Source organism: Suncus etruscus, chromosome 7 (genome assembly GCF_024139225.1).
Source record: "Suncus etruscus isolate mSunEtr1 chromosome 7, mSunEtr1.pri.cur, whole genome shotgun sequence".
NCBI classification, from domain to species: domain Eukaryota; kingdom Metazoa; phylum Chordata; class Mammalia; order Eulipotyphla; family Soricidae; genus Suncus; species Suncus etruscus.
In genome coordinates this window covers 4,297,578-4,316,578 of record NC_064854.1, presented here as the reverse complement: position 1 = coordinate 4,316,578, position 19,001 = coordinate 4,297,578, and the positions used below count along the sequence as shown (strand labels likewise).

At 38.6% G+C, this 19,001-nt stretch overlaps 1 protein-coding gene and 1 non-coding gene across 2 annotated transcripts in view; one reads left to right on the top strand and one right to left on the bottom strand.

The window, feature by feature from the left end:
• COBL (cordon-bleu WH2 repeat protein) overlaps window positions 1-19,001 on the bottom strand; it is a 233,037-nt gene that overhangs the window by 174,548 nt on the left and 39,488 nt on the right. The gene's annotated exons all lie outside the window — the stretch shown is intronic.
• LOC126014794 (small nucleolar RNA SNORA51) lies at window positions 16,483-16,614 on the top strand. Its single transcript, XR_007497786.1, has one exon. It is a non-coding gene; the product is annotated as a small nucleolar RNA SNORA51 (small nucleolar RNA).

Here is a 19,001-nt window from a genome sequence, read left to right as displayed (position 1 = left end):
AAAATTCCAGGTGCATTTCCAAATTAGCCAGAGGAGAAGGTGATCATGGTATCAACAAGGCTTTTAAGTCCTGCAACCTGAGCGGAAAGCAACGAACATGTCACATCACCTAACCATAGAAGATGGCAGGACTCCCACCGACATTTACATTGCTTCAACATAAGCAACTTGAGCAAGTACATTATTTATTCCTCCTCTCCTTCCCCATTCTGTGCTTCCCCTTTGCACTTCACCAGCAACAGTGGGCCAGAAATCACTGAGCAGCACTCCATGTGTGGTGAATTCCATCAGGAATGGGGCACTTCTGCTCTCAGAGTTGTATCGACTTTTACAGCAAGAGGATGACACAGAGATGACACGGAGATGACAGGAAGACTTCCATCTGAAACGCTAGTGAGAAAGTCTTGTGAACTTCCAGAAGGTGGGTTCTAGAATTGTTCCTGAGTTCTGTAACTCCCAGCGGCAGAATCTGGAAACAGTCGTTTTGGCTTTCTTTTACATGGGGATTTGATCAGCAACCACAAAGGGTAAGTCTAAATATTTACTGAGAAATCTTAAGCAAGGATAAATGTACTTATCCTTTTGTTTTTAACTTTGACAAATTATACAAAATTTTTACCAGTTGCCATGTGAAAAGTTTTAAGTGTCTAATCATATCATCCTGGTAAGCAATGTCAAGCAAGTCTAGTCACATTGCTGTAAAATCAAGTCCCAGGACTTTTTCCCTCCTTCCCTCCCTCTCTTCCTTCCTTCCTTCCTTCCTTCCTTCCTTCCTTCCTTCCTTCCTTCCTTCCTTCCTTCCTTCCTTCCTTCCTTCCTTCCTTCCTTCCTCCCTCCCTCCCTCCCTCCCTCCCTCCCTTTCTTTTTCCTTTTTCCTTTTTCGGATCATTCTCAGTTTTGCTCAGGGCTTACTTCTGGCTATGTGCTCAGGGATTACTCCTGGTAGGGCTTTTAAGGGACCTTATGCAGTTTCCAGGGACTTAACTACAGACTATCATGTGCAAGGCAAGTCCCTCAACCCCTGTGCTATTTCTCTAGACCCCAGACATTTTCTCTTTTATTTTGGGGCCATGCCTAATAGTATTTAGGGCTTATTGCTGGCTTGGAATTCTGGTATCACTCCTAGTGGTGTTTGGGAGACCATATGTGTAGTGCCAGCGAATGAACCCATGTCATCAACATACAAGCACCCTTCAAGTTGTAGTATTGTCCCAGCCCCCATAACTTTGTCATCCTTACAAGCTCTAATTGTATCCAATACATAACTCCCCTTTTCTCCTCCCTAAACTTTACTACTATCCTCCATTCTCTCTGGAGGATCTCTGCATTTGATTCTTTTAAATACTTAATATGATAAAAAAAAAATCAAGTAAGATGTCTGACTTCTGGCTGGGTTTTTCGTTTTTTGTTTGTTTTGATTTTTGGGCCACACCTGGTGATGCTCAGGAGTTACTCCTGCTATAAGAAATCACTCCTGATTTGGGAGACCATAGGGGACACCGGGGGATCAAACTGTGGTCTGCCCTAGGCTAGAGCAGGCAAAGCAGAAGCCTGACTGCTTGAGCCACCCTCCAGCCCCAACTTCTGGCTGTTGTATAACACTCAGCATAATGCCCTTGAGGTTCATCCATGCTACTGCTCTCTCTGTTCAAATTAACATATTTTTCACTCTCTAAGATGCACTTGACCATAAGACACCCAGTTTTAGATGATCTCCCCTGCACTCAGGCTTCAGCTCCAGACAGCATTTGCTCCTTAAGACACATCTTTTTGGGGGGAAAAGGTGCATCTCATGGTACGAAAAATACAGAAATCTACTGAATACAGACATTTCATTTATCCATCCCATCAGACACTTGGGTTGTTTCTGCCTTAATGTTGATTAAAGGTTGCAAGCTTTTTATTTTTAGTAGTAACTGTTTTTTCTTATTTTTATTATAGCATCATTATTTACCAAGCTGTTAACCATATGATCATTTCAGGCATTAAATGTTCTAATACCAGGCCCACCCTCAGTGAGAACCATCCCTTCACCAGTCCCCTCAGTCCCCTATCTACCATCATAACCTGAATCCATGCAGACACAATTTTACTTCATATTGCTTGTTACGAACACAGACGCAACTGAAATCATCATTTCATAAATAAACACAGTTCAATTTGAAATTACTGTTCTGTCTCTCCATAGTATTACTAACGTCACTGTCTAAGGATTTAGTGGGCTGTAGTTAAGGTTCATGGAAACTCTGTGTTTCTGTTTTAGGTTCAATGAGGTGGGTAGATTTCTATGTAACTTCCCCATCAGATTCCTTGTGATACTAATGGGCTGATACTACAAAATATTAAAGTGTGCCACAGCCACAAAGAGCCATATGGTCTAGGGCTTACAAATCTAAAACAAAATAGGTGGGTTGGAAGTTTGATATGGCTAAGTTGCAATGCTGGACCCCTTCAGTCAGAGGGGATCAGAAGTGGTGCCGGCCTGCTGTAAAACATGCAAACAAATGTCTGCATAATAATTTTATTTATAGGCTATTTAAAATTTATTATATAGTAATATAATATAATAATTATATTATAATAAAATAAATGTGTTTTATTTAATAAACATTTTTTTTATTTGTAGGCTATTTGTGGTCCTACTCCAGTAAATAATAATAAATGAATCTGTCCACACACCTCTGGAGAATGCCACAAAGGTATCAGCCCGGACCATCTACCAGGGAAATATTCACAGTCATTATTTTATTCTTGTAGTAATTATTTATGAAGCATAATTTTTTTCTGTTTGCATGGTTGTTCCACTGAGCACCAGTTCTTATCAGCTTACCTCCAAAATCTACCTGGGAAGTATTCACAGTCATTATTTTCTTCTTGTAGTAATTATTTATGAAGCGTGTTTTTTCTGTTTGCATGATTGTTCCACTGGGCACCAGTTCCTATCAGCATACCTCCAAAATCTATAGTCACCAAGACTTTAAAATAAGTTAAGTAGAGAAACACACTCCAGCCAACCATCTGGGATCACGTTGAGTAAGACTTCTAATAGGCTCCCAGAACCTGATCTCAGCTCCCTTTGTAGCTACAATAATAGTAAGATCGACCATACCTGTCCTTTGAGGCCCCCGCTCTCTCCCTGCACCTTTTCTTCCCCTAACTCAAATCTGATGGGATTGTATTTCTTTCTTCGCCTCACCTATCAAACCATGAATCTGGGAATAGAATCTTCCAGGTATTTTTTTTTGTCATGTAAAGTATGAATGACAGATGTTCCCTAGGAGAGCAATGAAGTGGAAAGCAATAGGAACTCATTTCTAAAATTCTAAATTTTGAGATGAAACAAGTTGTTTGAATAGGAGATATACTAGAATCCTCTTGTTCTTAAGATCTCCAGATGATCTCCAAATTTTTATTCTTTATGTTTCTCTCCTTCTTATTCATTTGTTACTGCTGTAATGACCAGAAATTTCCCACACTTGACTACAGTTAGAAATTCCACACTCTTGTTGCAGTCCAAAGACTTACAAAACATGGTGTCCTTAGGACTTCGTTGAGCATGCGGAATGATGACAGGTCAAACTTATTGGCTATCAGCCTACAAGGGAGATGTTCTGCCACTGAACCATATATCTGAGTACGCCCCCCCCCCCCCACCTTTGGTTGTTTTTACTTTCATGTGATTGCAAAAAAGCAAACTGCTGGGCCAAGTAGCACTACACACAGAAAAAAGGCTTCTGGAAGCATTCATGAAACAAACCAGAGACAAGATGACTGTACAAAGACTTTTATGAAATAAGGGCATTCTGGTGCATGTCTTTACCAATCTACTCAAGATGGATCTCTGAAAATCTTAATTTCCTAGTAAATGGTAGCCACATTTTTTCTGTCTATAACTGATCCCCTAAAACTATTTGAAGGTAGAGTTGTCACTCAAATTATTACTGGAATATGACTTAGGGGTTGGGGGTTCTTTTTGAGATTTTTCCACAGAATTGTATCCATGAGACAAAGATATGGGTTTAATTATGAGTTGGGAAGATAGGTCAAAGGGCTTCAAGGACATGTGGAAGCCACAAGTGCCATTTCCCTGAGCATTATTTTGCCCTCCCACTCCATGTATGAACACTTAGTAGATTCCCCTTAAATAAGAGTTTAATTATTGAATTAAATTATTGAATTGAAAATTGAATATACTTGTACTGTTCACTTCAGTTTATGAACATTTGGCATTTCTCAAAATGTCAGTTTCAAGCACTATATCTCTATCCCCTGGATTTATAATAAAAAGGAGCCATAATGTCATGGAGGAAAATGTCTGGATCCAGTAGGTAAGAACTAGTCTCTGTTCTGTGATTGTCCTAATAACAAAATCTAGCCCTGCAGAAGACCTGTGGGCACAGGCCCTTTGGAGGTCCCCTGGTGGAGACCTCTCCACATGTCCAACTCCACACTGCAGCACAAGAAATCAAAGTGTCTATTTTGAAATACATAAATACATGTTCATTTTTTGCTCTTCATTTACCAAGTGAAAACAATACTTTGAAGATTATTTTCTGATTATTCAAACATGTTCACCGAACTTACATCAATATTTCTTTCTTAACCTGGTGTCTAAAATATCTAAATCAAGTTTATATTTAGAAAACTACACACACGCACAAGTACCTACAAAAGTTTTTTTTTTGTTTGAGACCTTACCCAGTAGTGCTCAAAGTTTACTCCTAATTCTGTGCCCAGGGGCTCTTCATAGCAGGAATCAGAGAAATCATGGGATGCTGGTAACACATAGCAGACCTTCTGTATGCAACTTACATTATAGTCCATTGTTTTATCTCTCCTATGCCCCAAATATTATAAGTTATAATTTTAAAAAAAGGAAAGAAAATTCTGGCAAACTAATAACAATGAACATAAAAATGTCACCTACTGATTAAACAAAATTCCAAGAATAAATTATTCAAGTAAGTCATCCCAACATTAATACTTCAAATACAATTTTAATTAAGAGCAATTTTACAACCTTTATCCTCCTTGAAAATGTCTCACGTTTTTTAAGATGACCACAGTAATACTCCAATGAGCAAAGAGTTATAAGAAAAAATATAAACCAGTTTAATTAAAATGCACACTGAATGTGTCCTTTTCCAAAATAAATATCTTTTCTATCCCAATCAGCTTTTATGCTAATATAATAAAGTTTATTACTTTATTTTTATTCTTTAAACTTTATTACTTTATTTTTATACTAACCAAATAATGAACAGATGTTAGATCCAGATAACAAAAAACATACAGGTTGATCCTCAGATATGAGACCCACGGATGCTCCTTCAGGACTATGTGGAAACACTCAGCTATGGAACCCAACCAGGAAGAGCTTGGCAGTGCCCCTCGCACAAATGGAAGATTTCATAGGGAAAACAATGGAGTGAAACAACCAGGAAAATCTCGGGTAATACTTGAGTCTGAGACTTTGCTAGAAATATCTTGTATACTCTCCGGAGAAGGCACAAGCCACTGAGCTCTCCAAAGCTCAATGCAAAACTTCTGTACAATGTAGAATCATGTGTAAGATGAATAAATATAGAGCCAGGAGGATCCTTAAATAAAGTCATCTCAATTCCTTCAACATGGAATCATCAGAGATTCCTTTTTAGATTTTGAGGGGTAAGGCACACCCAACAGTACTCAGGGTTTCCTCCCAGCTCTGCAGTCAGAATTCACTTGTGAAGGGGATCAGGGGACATATGGTAGGTCATGGATCAAACCCACATTGGCCGGCCACCTCCACGGCAAGCACCCTATCTGTTGCACCATCAAATGGACCCAGATATTCAATTTTCTTTCTTTATTTTTTTCCTTGTGTGTATGCTTCACACACAAACACAATACACAGATTTACAGAATATAAAGGCTATATATCTCTATCTCTATATACAAATATCACATACTCTGAGTCTGGAAATCATATTTTATATCTGATTTAAATCTGCCAAATCTTTTTAACTAGCAAAATTTCTGCTTCTGTATCAACACACGAACATTGTACCCAAACCAAAAATGAGCACATAGTAGATCCCAGGCCTAAGTGTACGAACTAGAAATTTTCTAAGAGGAAATATTTGTCATTCTTCTGTAAACGTCCTTCTCAGACAAGAGTGAGCTCATCGAAAAACAATGTCTTACGTATTTGCTCAAGGAGAAAGAAAAATATCTGAAATTGCATTAACTCAAACTTTCCGTTTTTTTTTAAATATCCTCTTCATAATTAGCGAAAGCTTTATTAGAATCAAGTGATAGCTATCTGCGTGCAAGGCAAATGACCTACCAGATCTTCCATTTTAAAAGAATCATTATCCGTCTTTTTAAACATAGTGTGCCTAAAGGAACAAAACTACTTTCATAAGACAGAGTGCTTGCACATTTCTTTATGACTTTTTCTGATCCTAAGTGATATCTGTCAGTCATAAGGAGGATCTGGTATTTGCTTTTGGGGGGGTATCTTTGAGCCACACCCAGCAGTGCTCAGGGGTTACTCTTAGCTCTGCGCTCAGAAATTGTTCCTGGCAGGCTCAGGGGACCATATGGGACGCCGAGAATCGAACCACCATCAGCTCTGAGTCAACTACATGCAAAGCAAACACCCTAGTACTGTGCTATCATTCTGGCCCCTAGAATTTGCTTTTCAACTCTACTCACTCTTCTAATTCATCTGTTCATCAGAGCATTGATGTTGCACTGGTGAAGGAGGGTATTCTGTTTATGACTGAAACCCAACTACAAAGATGCTTGTAATCATGGTGCTTAAATAAAGATTTATAAAGAAAAAAAGAGCATTGATAACAATATTTTCAGATCATTGTGCCAGCCCACAAGCTCTTCACATGTGGAGTCTCATAATTCATTCTCTCTGCTAATGAGCTAGTAGCTTGCCAACTAGCCTAAAGACAAACACCAAATCATTCAGAAAAATGTAGATGTTTCCAAAAGAGAAGATATCAACACAGGGGGTGAGAGATACCATACTTATTTGAAGTGTGACTGGCACTTGTGATGACAGTCATTCGGCACACACATACACCCAATCATTATGCTTTATCCAGTGGTGTCAGCTAAGATCATTTCTTAAATGAGCTTCATTGAAGAATGAAAGCAAAATGACCACAGGAGTAGAACAGTTCAGACATATAAGAATTTACTTATTTATATAATTTTATTATGACCAGTCTGAATTACAAGTCTTTCACAGTTGTATTTCAGATGCATAGTAACAGTGGATTAGGGCCATTCCCATCACCAATGTTGACCTCCTTCCAGAATTCTCAGCAAGCATCCCAATACCTCCACCCTTAGCCACCTGGACTGCTAGTATAACAGGTCCCTTTTGTGCCTAGCATATTGTAGTTTGGGTCTCTTGATTCTATTGCCATTGACTTTTGTTTGGTCATTTAGGTTTGACCATATTTTTTTATTTCCACTCAATGCTCCTGAGACCACTTGGCCCTAGGTCCAATCTGCATTTCCCCCCTCAGTTTGTAGGAAGACATAATAATATGAGGCAGAACAAGTTGATTCACAGTGCACAGAGATGATATAAATTGTCATTTTTACCACCAAATGACATAGCATCATTCCTTTTTGCAAAGGCACACTAAAATGGAGAAATCTTATGTATAGAAACAAGTTCTTATCTAATAGGAATAAGAACCCATAAAAGAATGTACTTTTAAAAGTAATCATTCCAATTAGAATTTGGAGTTCTGAATTATATGAAATCATACTAAAATAATTAATAATTAATAGCATAATTAAATCATACAAATGAATAACTAGTTGATAGTATAATCGAATTATACTAAATTGATATTAGTTGATGGTATAATTAAATTATGCTAATCATACTCAATTGGTTAATTAGTTAATCAAAAGTATAATTAAGTCATACTAAATTATACCAAATTCTCTAGAAAGCCCACGTATTACAGACAGGAAAAAACTGTACTTTTCTCCCTAAGCACCAGATTTCAGTGCCCAGCACAGAAATGACCTGATCAACAAGACTACTGGACTGACTGGAAACACTGATTCAAAATGTCAAACCTAAACACTGGCATTTTGTTATTTTAATTGATATTTTGTACTTTACAAAGCTATTAACCATGGTCTCTCAGGGATGGAGTGAGTAACGGCACTTGCCTTACACACAGCTGACCCAGGTTTGATACCGTGGCACCTGATATAGTCTCCTGAGCCCTCCAGGAGTAATCTGAGTGCCAAGCCAGGAATAGTCCCTGAGTAGTTTCAGGTATGAACTAAATAAAACAAACAAACAAACATTTGGTTACACTGTGGATGACTGGACGATGCACTTGCTACTGATGCTGGGCTTCATAAAACAACGTCAAATTGTGTATTACTCACTAGGCTCAAGAACAAAGCTTAAAGTACAGTTTGCACCAGATGCATCCTTTTGCACCATCTTAAAAAATGTTTAACGAACATTTACACTGCCCTACCTATACACGGATACCTATAAACAGAAATAAAATCAGAATTTATGTTGCCTCCCTTCTCCCATATTTCCAATTTAGTGTCTAATATAATAATATATATTTACTCTTCTAGTATTCTACACTATTTCAATTAAAAGCACTATAGTATTCTACAATATTTAAATTAAGACCACTATTCACTATAATTGAAGTAGGTAAGGCTCAAAAAGTATTACTGCCATTACTGTTTCATTTTAAAGTATGTTTCAAGAAAGAACATAAAAAAACTTGATTCAGGGGCCAGAGTGGAAGTACAGTGGAAAGATCCTTTGCCTGGACCTCGCAAACCAGGGTTCAATCCCAAGCATCCCACATGGTCCCCACCTTTTTCACAGTTGATTCCTGGAGAGCAGCCTGAGCACTGCTGGGAGTACTTAAAAGCCCCAAGATCTACCCCCTCCCAAATAACTTGGTTCAAAAATTACCAGACAGTGGCTAGAGAAATAGTACAGTGGGTACTATCTTGCCTTGCATGTAGCCAACTAGAGTTCAATTCCCAACACCCTACATGATTCCTTGAGCACAGAGCAAGAAGCCCTGAGCATTACAGGATGTGACCCTCCCCACAAATTACCAAAATAAAATATTTATCATGGATGGCTGTACTGCTGTCTTTATCTATTTCTGTACATTTGTTTTTTGTTTGCATTTAACTTATGACTTGCATTTTGGGTACTAGTTTATATCCTCATCTATAAAACTAGAGAGCAAGATATATTTGAAAACAATACTTCTATTTTTAATCTTGTCTAATTCCCACATCTATCTGTCCTGTTATTTTGCAAAAGACTTTTCCTGATGCAAAAGCACAGCATGAATAATTCTATGTGCTCTTTAATTTTCTAGTTATTGCTAAAAATCAATTCATATTAATTCATAATAATTTCCCTCACATTTCTATATTTAAAAAGTAGGTATTAAACTATGGAGTATGGGAGACTGGTGATGGCTGTCGTATTAGAATTATGTACATGAAAAAACACTATTAATAGTACTACAAATCATAGAATCACAATCAACAACAGAATTTTTAAATGTAGAGTTCCCATTATATAGTTATTGTTTGTTAAAGTGAGAGACATACACAAAATTGTTTATGGGAGAAAACACTTAACTTCTAACAAATGGAGCCCAAACCAAGGTTCTCAGCATCTAATCTAGGAATTAAACAAAACTAAAACAGTATCAAACAAAATCTGACAAGTATTCATCTTTGCATCTCTTATCACTGTCCTTCTACTTACCTTTTTTATCTTCTTGGAAGTAAACATGGGAGAAAAATATGTCTCTGCTCTTGACCATTCCCAAGATTCTAGAACTCAGTAACAGACTCTAATTGCAGTTCTCTCTCTCTCTCTAGAAAGGACTTGACAGGTTCCTGTGAGTCTGTCAGCTAAAACAGAGATCCTATTCCTTTTATAAACACCGTCCTATACCTGATCTTCCGCAGGGTAAGATGAAACAACTCTATCCCGTGAGGTGAGTCACAGTTTTACACATTCTCCCCTCTTTGAGACTGAGCAGTGTCATGTACCTGTGGTTTGTTTCATAGTTTGTATAGCCTTGGGGGACATTTACCGTATCTAACTATATTTAAGAGATGACATTTATGACTGACTTCATTTATAAGTATTCCTTAGAATTTAGAATTCTAGTATTCCTTCTACTTAATAAGTACTTGCGGAGAGTTCAAACTGCTTGCTAGTTAAACGTTTCTTTTTTGCTTTTATCTTTTTATTTTTTATTTTTTTGCTTTATTTTGGGGGCCACAACCAGCTGTAGTGAGGGCTTACTTCTGGCTCTAAACTCAGAAAATACTCCCAGTGGGCTCAGAAGACCATAAGGGATGCCAGGGATCAAACCTGAGTTGGCTGTGTGCAAATGTTCTACTTGCTGTACTATCATTTTGACACACTTCTTTCTTATTTTTGTTTCTGAGCCACACCCGGCAGCACTCAGGGGTTACTACTGGCTCTGTGCTCAGAAATCTCTCCTGGCAGGCTCAGGGGACCATATGGGATGCCGGGAATCGAACCCAGTCTGTCCCGGGTGGGCAGCATGCAAGGCAAATGCTTTACCGCTGTGCTACCACTCCAGTCCCCATTTATTTATTTCTTAAGATTTATTTCTGAACATAAAATTTATTTCTAAATAAAAATTTTTTCTAAACATTTATTTCTTAAAATGACTAAGACACTCAATTTCCACTTGAAACTGAATTCTATTTCTATTCTATTCTATTTCTGGCTCTGCTACTTGGAAGATGCTCGATTTCTTTGCCTAAGTATAAATGTTTAAATACATAATGTAATTAAAAGGGCAAGACTCTTAGATGCTCCTCACAGCTGTTGTGAGGAATGAAACTCAGTCAACATGGGACACTGCTAGAAGAGTGAACATGCAGCTAGTATGTGCAGATTTACAGGACCTTCTCTAGGAGACACAAGTTTGGCCTTTCCTGTCTCTCCTCTTATTAGTGATTAGATTTAATCACACATCACATACTTTGCTTATGTGTGAGCACTCCAGTTGTCCTTCCTTTTCATGTTGTATTGATCTTATGGAAGGAGGCTGGAGATGAATATAGTCACATGTTTCCTCAGTTATGGGTTTGCCCACTGAAGAAACCAAACGAGAAATGAGCATTTTCAGGCAATAATGCTGACTGTCCAAGAAAGCCTTCCACTTTCTACTGGACAGGACAAAGGAGGATGCCCAGGCTAAAGGTGGACATCAAAAGAAGTCCAGTGATCAGGGCACCTTAACTTATGATATTCTGCAAACCAGACAAGTAACTGGGTAGACATAGCTCTATACCTCATATTTCATCAGACTAGCCTTGCCTACTTCCATGGCATCCTGGAGGTTACCTATCTCAGACATAGTCACTGAGACTAGTCTGTTGAAATTTAGCACCTGCTCTGTCTTCTTCTGACCAACTAGAGTAATAGAGCCCAGCTCAGATGTAATGAGGCTGTGGCATGCACCTTAGGATATGGCTATTTCTCGAAATTATTTCTTAGTACAATTTTCATTGCTTTCTTGGACATACAATTAAAAAAGGCTTCTAAAAGTTTCACTGGGAAGAGAGATGCCTAAGCTGAGATTCTAGAATTTCAAGTGTACTGTAAGTGGCAGTCATGAACAAAACTGGACATATTTCTGAACTTTAGTAATTTTCATGAACTGCCTTCTCCTATGAGACCTGCGTATATCTTGTGAATTAAAACAGACTACCATTTGTAATCTGTTTATTATTGAAGAAGCTATGAGCTGAAGAAGAGATACAACACATTTGGCCGTAATAGTTTCCTACAGCAGCCCCACTTGTGCCACACTTCCATGAGGAAATTTTGAAAGAAAACTCTCATTACCACAAGCAAGCCTTCGTGTGTCACAAAAACATACTCTTTGGGTTTCTTAGGATATACAATGTTTTGAAGACAGTGTCTAGTTTTAGAATGAGCAGAAAGGCAAGGACAACACCGACATGATTCTCTGTTTATCTGTTTATCTGGAGGATGAGGCCTTTCTCCTCCAGCTCGGACCACGCGTCTGTTACCCTGTTCAGCCGGCGGTTCTGAGGTGAATGCGGTGGGAAGAAAGCCAACAGGCAGTCAGGCTTCCGAAGAAAACAGCTCTTTATTCTGTGAAGAGGCCGAAGCAAAAAGGCCTAAGAATAGGCCCCAGGAAAAAAGCCCCTCACCTTCCACAGACCCTTGCTTTTATCCTCCAGAATCAGGTACCACCCAATGGTGGGGTCAGGTACCACCCAATGGTGGGAGCAGAATCAGGTACCACCCTAGGTTGGGATCAGAATGCCAGGTCACACCCTAGGGTAGGGCACAGTCACAGATCAGGGTAGGGTCAGTAGCATAATAATCCCATAAGAATGTTTACATACACACACATAAGAATCTGTGCACATATTATGGATACATCAGCTGTGCAGATAAAATGGCAAAGTTGGAAGGAAAGGGTAGGCCAAGTCTCCACCCTGCCAAAGCCATGTCTGTTGCACCCATTCCCTACAATTACCACTTAGCCAATGGTTTGGCTTTACCACTTAACCACTGATCTCTGCAGAGATGCCAAACCAATCAAGACTCAGCTATGCTGGTATATGGATTCACATCACCAGGATTTATTTCTTGCCTTTTCAAACAAAGTCCAGGCATCCAAAACCACAGCCCACAAAAGCTGAAATATCAGTTGCTGAGCTTGAGATTCCAAGTCTGTGTGGCTATGTATAAATTCCTGATTTTTTTAATTTAAAATAATTTATTTAAGCACCATGGTTACAAAAATGTTAATTGGGTTTCAGTATGGAATGTACACTATTCTTCACCAGTGCAATATCCACCAATATCCTCCATTTCCCGCCCCCTCCATCACAACCCTGTCTGTCTCTGAGACAGGCATTCTCCCCCCACTCTCACATGCACACACACACACACACACACACACACACACAATTATCATGGTAATTGTCATTGCAGTTAGTGCACTAACTACACATACTACTCATTGTGGCAAGATTCATATGAAGGGCTATTCCTCTCAGAGCTCATCCCTATTGTCTCTGGATATTTCCATATTCTCTTTTATTTCTTTTTTATATCCAGCAGATGAATGAGACTATTCTATGTATATCCTTCACCCACTGGCTCATTTTACTCAACATACTAGTCTCCATGTACATCCATGTATGGGCAAATTTCATGACTTCAATTTTCCTAACAGCTGCATAGCATTCAATTTTGTAGATGTACCATAATTTCTTTAACTACTCATCTATTCTTTGGCACCTGTGTTGTTTCCAGATTCTGCTTATTATAAATAGTTCTGTGATAAACAAAGGGGTGCAGAGGGCATTTTTGTATTGTGTTTCTATGTTCTTAGGTTATATCCTGAGCTGTGGCATTGCTGGTTTATGTAGGAGCTCAATTTTAATTCTTTGAGGAATATCTGTATTGTTTTCCAGAAGGGTTAAATTAGATGGCACCAGCAGTGAATGAGAGTGCCATTCTCCTCGCATCCATGCCAGCACTGGTTGTTCTTGTTTTTTTGTGGTGTGTGTCAGTCTTTTTGACATGAGATAATATCTCATTGTTGTTTTGATTTGAATCTCTCTGTTGATTAGTGATGTGAAATATTTGTTCATGTGCCCTTTGGCCATCTGCATTTCTTCTCTGAGAAAATGTATGTTTATTTTTTTCTCCACAATTTTTGATGGGGTTAGATGCTTCTTTTCCCTATTAAGTTATGTCAGTTCCTTGAATATCTTAGATATAGGCCCCTTATCAGATTGGTATTGAGTGAATATTCATGGGTGTCCTTTGTATTCTACTCACTGTTCCATTTGAAGTGCAGAAGCTTCTCATTTTAATGTAGTTCTTTTTTTTTTTTTATCTTTGTTTCCACTTGCTTGGATAGTGATGTTTCTTCCTTGAAGATGCCTTTAATCTTACTGTCATGGAGTGTTTTGTCTATGTTTTCTTCAATATACCTTATTATAAGTTCAGGTCTGATATCAAGGTATTTAACATATTTTGATTTGACCTTTGTGCATGGTGTAAGATAGACACTGAGCTTGCTTTTTGTGTGCAAGTGGTTGACTAGATGTCCCAACAACACTTGTTAAAGAGGTTTTCCTTGCTCCATTTTGTGTTTCTTGCCCTTTACCAAAGATTAATTGGTTGTATGTCTGAGGGGTTCACTCTCTGAATACTCAAATCTATTCCACTGATCTGAGGGCCTGTCTTTATTGCAATACCATGCTATTTTAATGACTATTGCTTTTCAAAACCTTGGAGTCAAATTAACTAAAGAAATGAAGGACCTATACAAAGAAAAGTACAAAGCACTACTTCAAGAAATAAAAGAGGACACAAGGAAATGGAGACATATACCCTATTCATGGATTGAGAGGATCAACATAATTAATATGACAATACTCCCCAAAGCATTGTACATATTTAATGCAATCTGTCTAAGAATATCCATGATATTCTTCAAAGAAGTGAATCAAACACTCCTGAAATTCATTTGGAACAAAACACACTCACAAATAGCTAAAGCAACCCTTAGGTAAAAGAAGATGAGAGGCATCACTTTCCCTAACTTTCAATTATATTACAAATTCCAGATTTTTTTCAATACTGTCTTCCCAATAAGAACATACCAATTTAGATGTCAATGTAGCTTCATATCTCCCTAATGTTTAGAAACAAAATATATAATAGAAAAAAAATCTACTGGCAACAGATTGTTTAATAAATATTCTGACAATAACTTAATGACCTCATTATGAGACAAATTAATTTTCACTAATTGATTGCTGTACTTTTTTTTAAAATATTTCATTACAACTTACCTACATATAAACAAACAATATAAAATATACTATTTCTTGCCGACCAATGAGAATGAGTGGAAAAATGATGGAGGGAATTTAATATTGGTGGTGGGAATGGTCTTGAAACAAATACATTATGAGAAACATGAAATATATTGTTTTTAAAAAAAGTAATTAAAAATAAGTGCTTCCATGGATCCTCACATACATATGACTGCAAACATACATTCATGAATATAAGTCCATTGAGAAGATAGCTATTTTATTATAAATGGAAACTATTTTAATCTCCAATCTTAAAAACTTTATGAACAAAGTTCTATCTTACTATCCTAAATAAATTGAGACTATTAAGTTTAAATTTCTAGAGCATATAAGTCCTTTAAGCATTTAACACAAACTATGAAACAATTTTTATGTAACTTTATAGACCAATGCAATAGCTATTGTTTTTATTAAAAATGGAACCCTATCCATCTGGCCACCACCAGAAATTAAGAAATGAAAAGAAAATTAGAAGAGGAAAATGACTATTTTAATGAATTCATTCAAGAAGCAAGTATCCTCTTCTGTGGGTCAGACTCTGGAATGAGAGCTGGATGCCAAGTGAGAATGGTGGATGCCTTCCAGGTGCCAACGTGAAACACAGACAAAAATGTAGTAGACAAGGCCTTGTTCTGTGGTGAGAGCACATCCAAAGCACATCCTGGAACTCAGATCAGCTTATAGGCTGGTTTGGGCCTGTAAGTTGATCTGAGGATGCTGAGCTTGGGATGTGTTAGAAGTGTAATAAGTTGAAGATTTGGACAGAGGCATACCCAGCAAGAGAGCGTATGCTTGAGTCAGAAGTGGGGAGAAAGTAGTCCAAAAATCCAAGATTACAAAAGACTGACTTTGACAACTGCAATTGAGCAGAACTTTTCCTGGGACCATAAAGAAAGACAACATGCCTGGAGACTGTAGTTGGTCTTATGACAGTATGCTTCAAGGGTAGAGACACCCTGTATCTCTTAGGCTAAGGACATTTCCTTTCTAATTTCCCCAATATTTACTATGCCTATGCAAAACAAAACAAAACAGACAAGCAAAAAATTGCCACATTCGCCCCTCCATATTTTAATTTATTCTATTTATATTTTTATATTTTTCTTCGTTCTTTTTCTTTTTTTTTTCATTTAATTTTATTTATATATTTTTATTTGTTTGTTTTTCAGCCACACAGGTGATGCTCGGGGATTACTCCTGGCTATGGCTCAGAAATTGCTCTTGGCTTGGGGGACCATATGGGACCTTGGGGATCAAACCGAGGTCCGTTATAAGCTAGCACGCACAAGGCAGAGCCCTTACCGCTTGTGCTACTGCTCCAGCCCCAATTTTGTTTATATATTTATAGCTTCTAGACTGGGGCTCCTGCCTGCCTTTTTTTTTTTAACAGAACCATAGGACACAAATAATCTTGTTCTGCCTCATATGTCTATGTCTTTCTACAAACTGAAGGGAAAAAAAGTGGATGGGACCCAGGGGCCAAGCAGTCTTAGGAGCATTGAATGGAAATAAAAAATGGTCAGACCTGGCCTCACAATGCTTACCACAGACTGTGTTCTTTACACTGATTGTCTAGAAAGAGGAGGTACAGTAAATGTACCCACATACACCTCAGCCCAGACCCTTTGCCTGGAATGTATTGTGAATGGGAGGACATGGAAAAAATGGTCAGACCTAAATATCCAACCCAGAGCCAACAACAATAGAATCAAGAGACCAAAACTACAACAAGCTATATAAAAGGGACCTGGTACACTGGCAGTCCAGGGGGCTAAGGGTGGAGGTATTTGAGGCATGCTGGGAACTAGGTTGGAGGGAGATCAACACTGGTGATGGGAATGGCCCTGATTCACTGTCTCTATGTGCCTGAAATACAACTGTGAAAGACTTGTAATTCATTGGTCTCAATAAAAATTATATAAAAAGTGTAGTGCAAATTCAGAGAGGTCATTTTGGGAACTGGGCATATAGAATGGCAGTGTTGGCAGGTTTAACAGGGAGGAACCTCCTACAGGGGTCTAAACTATTATTTAAAAATAGTGATAGGAAACTGCTGTTGGGTTCCAGGCAATAGGCAGTAGCAAGATCCCATTTCCATTTAGTCCTGACAGTCCTAGAGGAATGGGGAGGGAAGATTTAGATTGTATATTGCCTTTGATTTGAACCTTTGATAAAATCCTATGAATTTCAGCAAAAAATGGCACCCATTACCACAATGCTGAGCTCTCATACCTCACCTCCTGCCACTCTCCCCAAAGCTCTCAGGATTGCCTACACTCTGACATGACACATGATCCAAATTCAGCCCAACTCAGGACACTTGCATGGACCCTTCAATGGGTTTTATATACAACAAAAATTCCTCAAAGATAATTCTCTGGCAACTAATCCAAAATAGCAGCTATTTCGACTCTGTTCAACTCCCTCTCAGTTATTATCCTACAAGGAAATGTCTGTTTAAAGTCTTTACAATCTATCTTTTCCTCTGGTACAAATCAAAGATAATATTTTATTTATTATTTATTTATTTGGATTTTGGGACAAAATGGCGGCATTAGGGGCTACTTCTGGCTCTGCACTCAGAAATTGCTGGGGGGGGGGGCAGAGAGCAATAGCACAGTGGTATGGTGTTTTGCTTTGCACTCAGCCAACACAGGACAGACCCCAGTTCAAATTCTGGCAGCCAGAAGTTCCCTGAGCCTGCCAGGAGCGACTTCTGAGCACAGAGCCAGGAGTAACCCCTGAGCGCTGCTGGGTATGGCCCCACAGAGAGAGAGAGAGAGAGAGAGAGAGAGAAAGAAAAGAAAGAAAGAAAGAAAGAAAGAAAGAAAGAAAGAAAGAAAGAAAGAAAGAAAGAAAGAAAGAAAGAAAGAAAGAAAGAAAGAAAGAAAGAAAGAAAGAAAGAAAGAAAGAAAGAAAGAAAGAAAGAAAGAAAGAAAGAAAGAAAGAAAGAAAGAAAGAAAGAAAGAAAGAAAGAAAGAAAGAAAGAAAGAAAAGGAAAACTAAGGCTAAAGATGATTAGGGCAAAGGTACAGGCTACAGCCCGGGATTGGGGATGACAAACCCCGAGAGTGATAGAATCAAGAAGCCAAGTTTGCCTTTTGCAGAGACAGAGGAGAGGGTTTCCCGAATCCTACTGCATGTAACTTTGGCAGAAGATAAATGCCATTTCAAACACAGCATTTCAGGTATACATAGAAGTAACTTTTCTTCAAGAGGGCCTAAGATCAATTAAAAATGGTGCCAAAGGTTAGAAAAGTCCAGATCCATAGAGGCCTGTCACAGGGAGACAGTCATCAGTTTTTCTAAGAACTATGGTGGTGGTGGCTCAGGGAACACTGAAAAGGAACATATGGATGGAAGGACCAAGCGTGAGGTGATGGAGATAAATCTCTATCACAGTGACGACATGAAGGGGTCAGAGGAATACCGGGCAGTGAAAATGGAAGAAGAGTCCAGCCAGTAGGCCAAGCACTGCCAGTGGTACTTGAATAAGCTCCACTATCATACAAGAGTATGAAGGCAACAAAGCAACTGTGATAAAAGCACATTCAATCATAGAGGCAGTGACATGTTGCCAGGTAGTTGTGAAACTCCAAGTGTCACAACCTAGGATGTAGGCTCAGGGAGAAATGGTAATTCTTTCAGGATGAGTGTGTCCACCAGGATCTTTGGGATTTGCCAAAGGGGCCAGTGAACAGATTGAATCAGGTGCTACTACTCTCTGAGCTGCACCATCAGGCAGAGTGAGTGTCTTTAAACAAGGACAAACGGACAGATAGGGTTTAAATGTGGCAGCAGCATTGAAGAGAAATGAATAAGGCCTAAAGCCCCAAGCGAAGAAATTAGAATTTCAATCAAGAAAAAGGGCAAAATTAAAGGGGGCCAGGATGGCAGAGAGAAGTGGAGAAGATGGAAGCCATACGACACTGGATGGTGACAGAGGAATGGTGATGCAAGAGACTACGGTCCACGCACAGGAGATGGGGTCAGAGTCCCACAGGTAAGGTAGCTCTCAGGGTGTTTAGGGAGCTGTTTTACCTGGA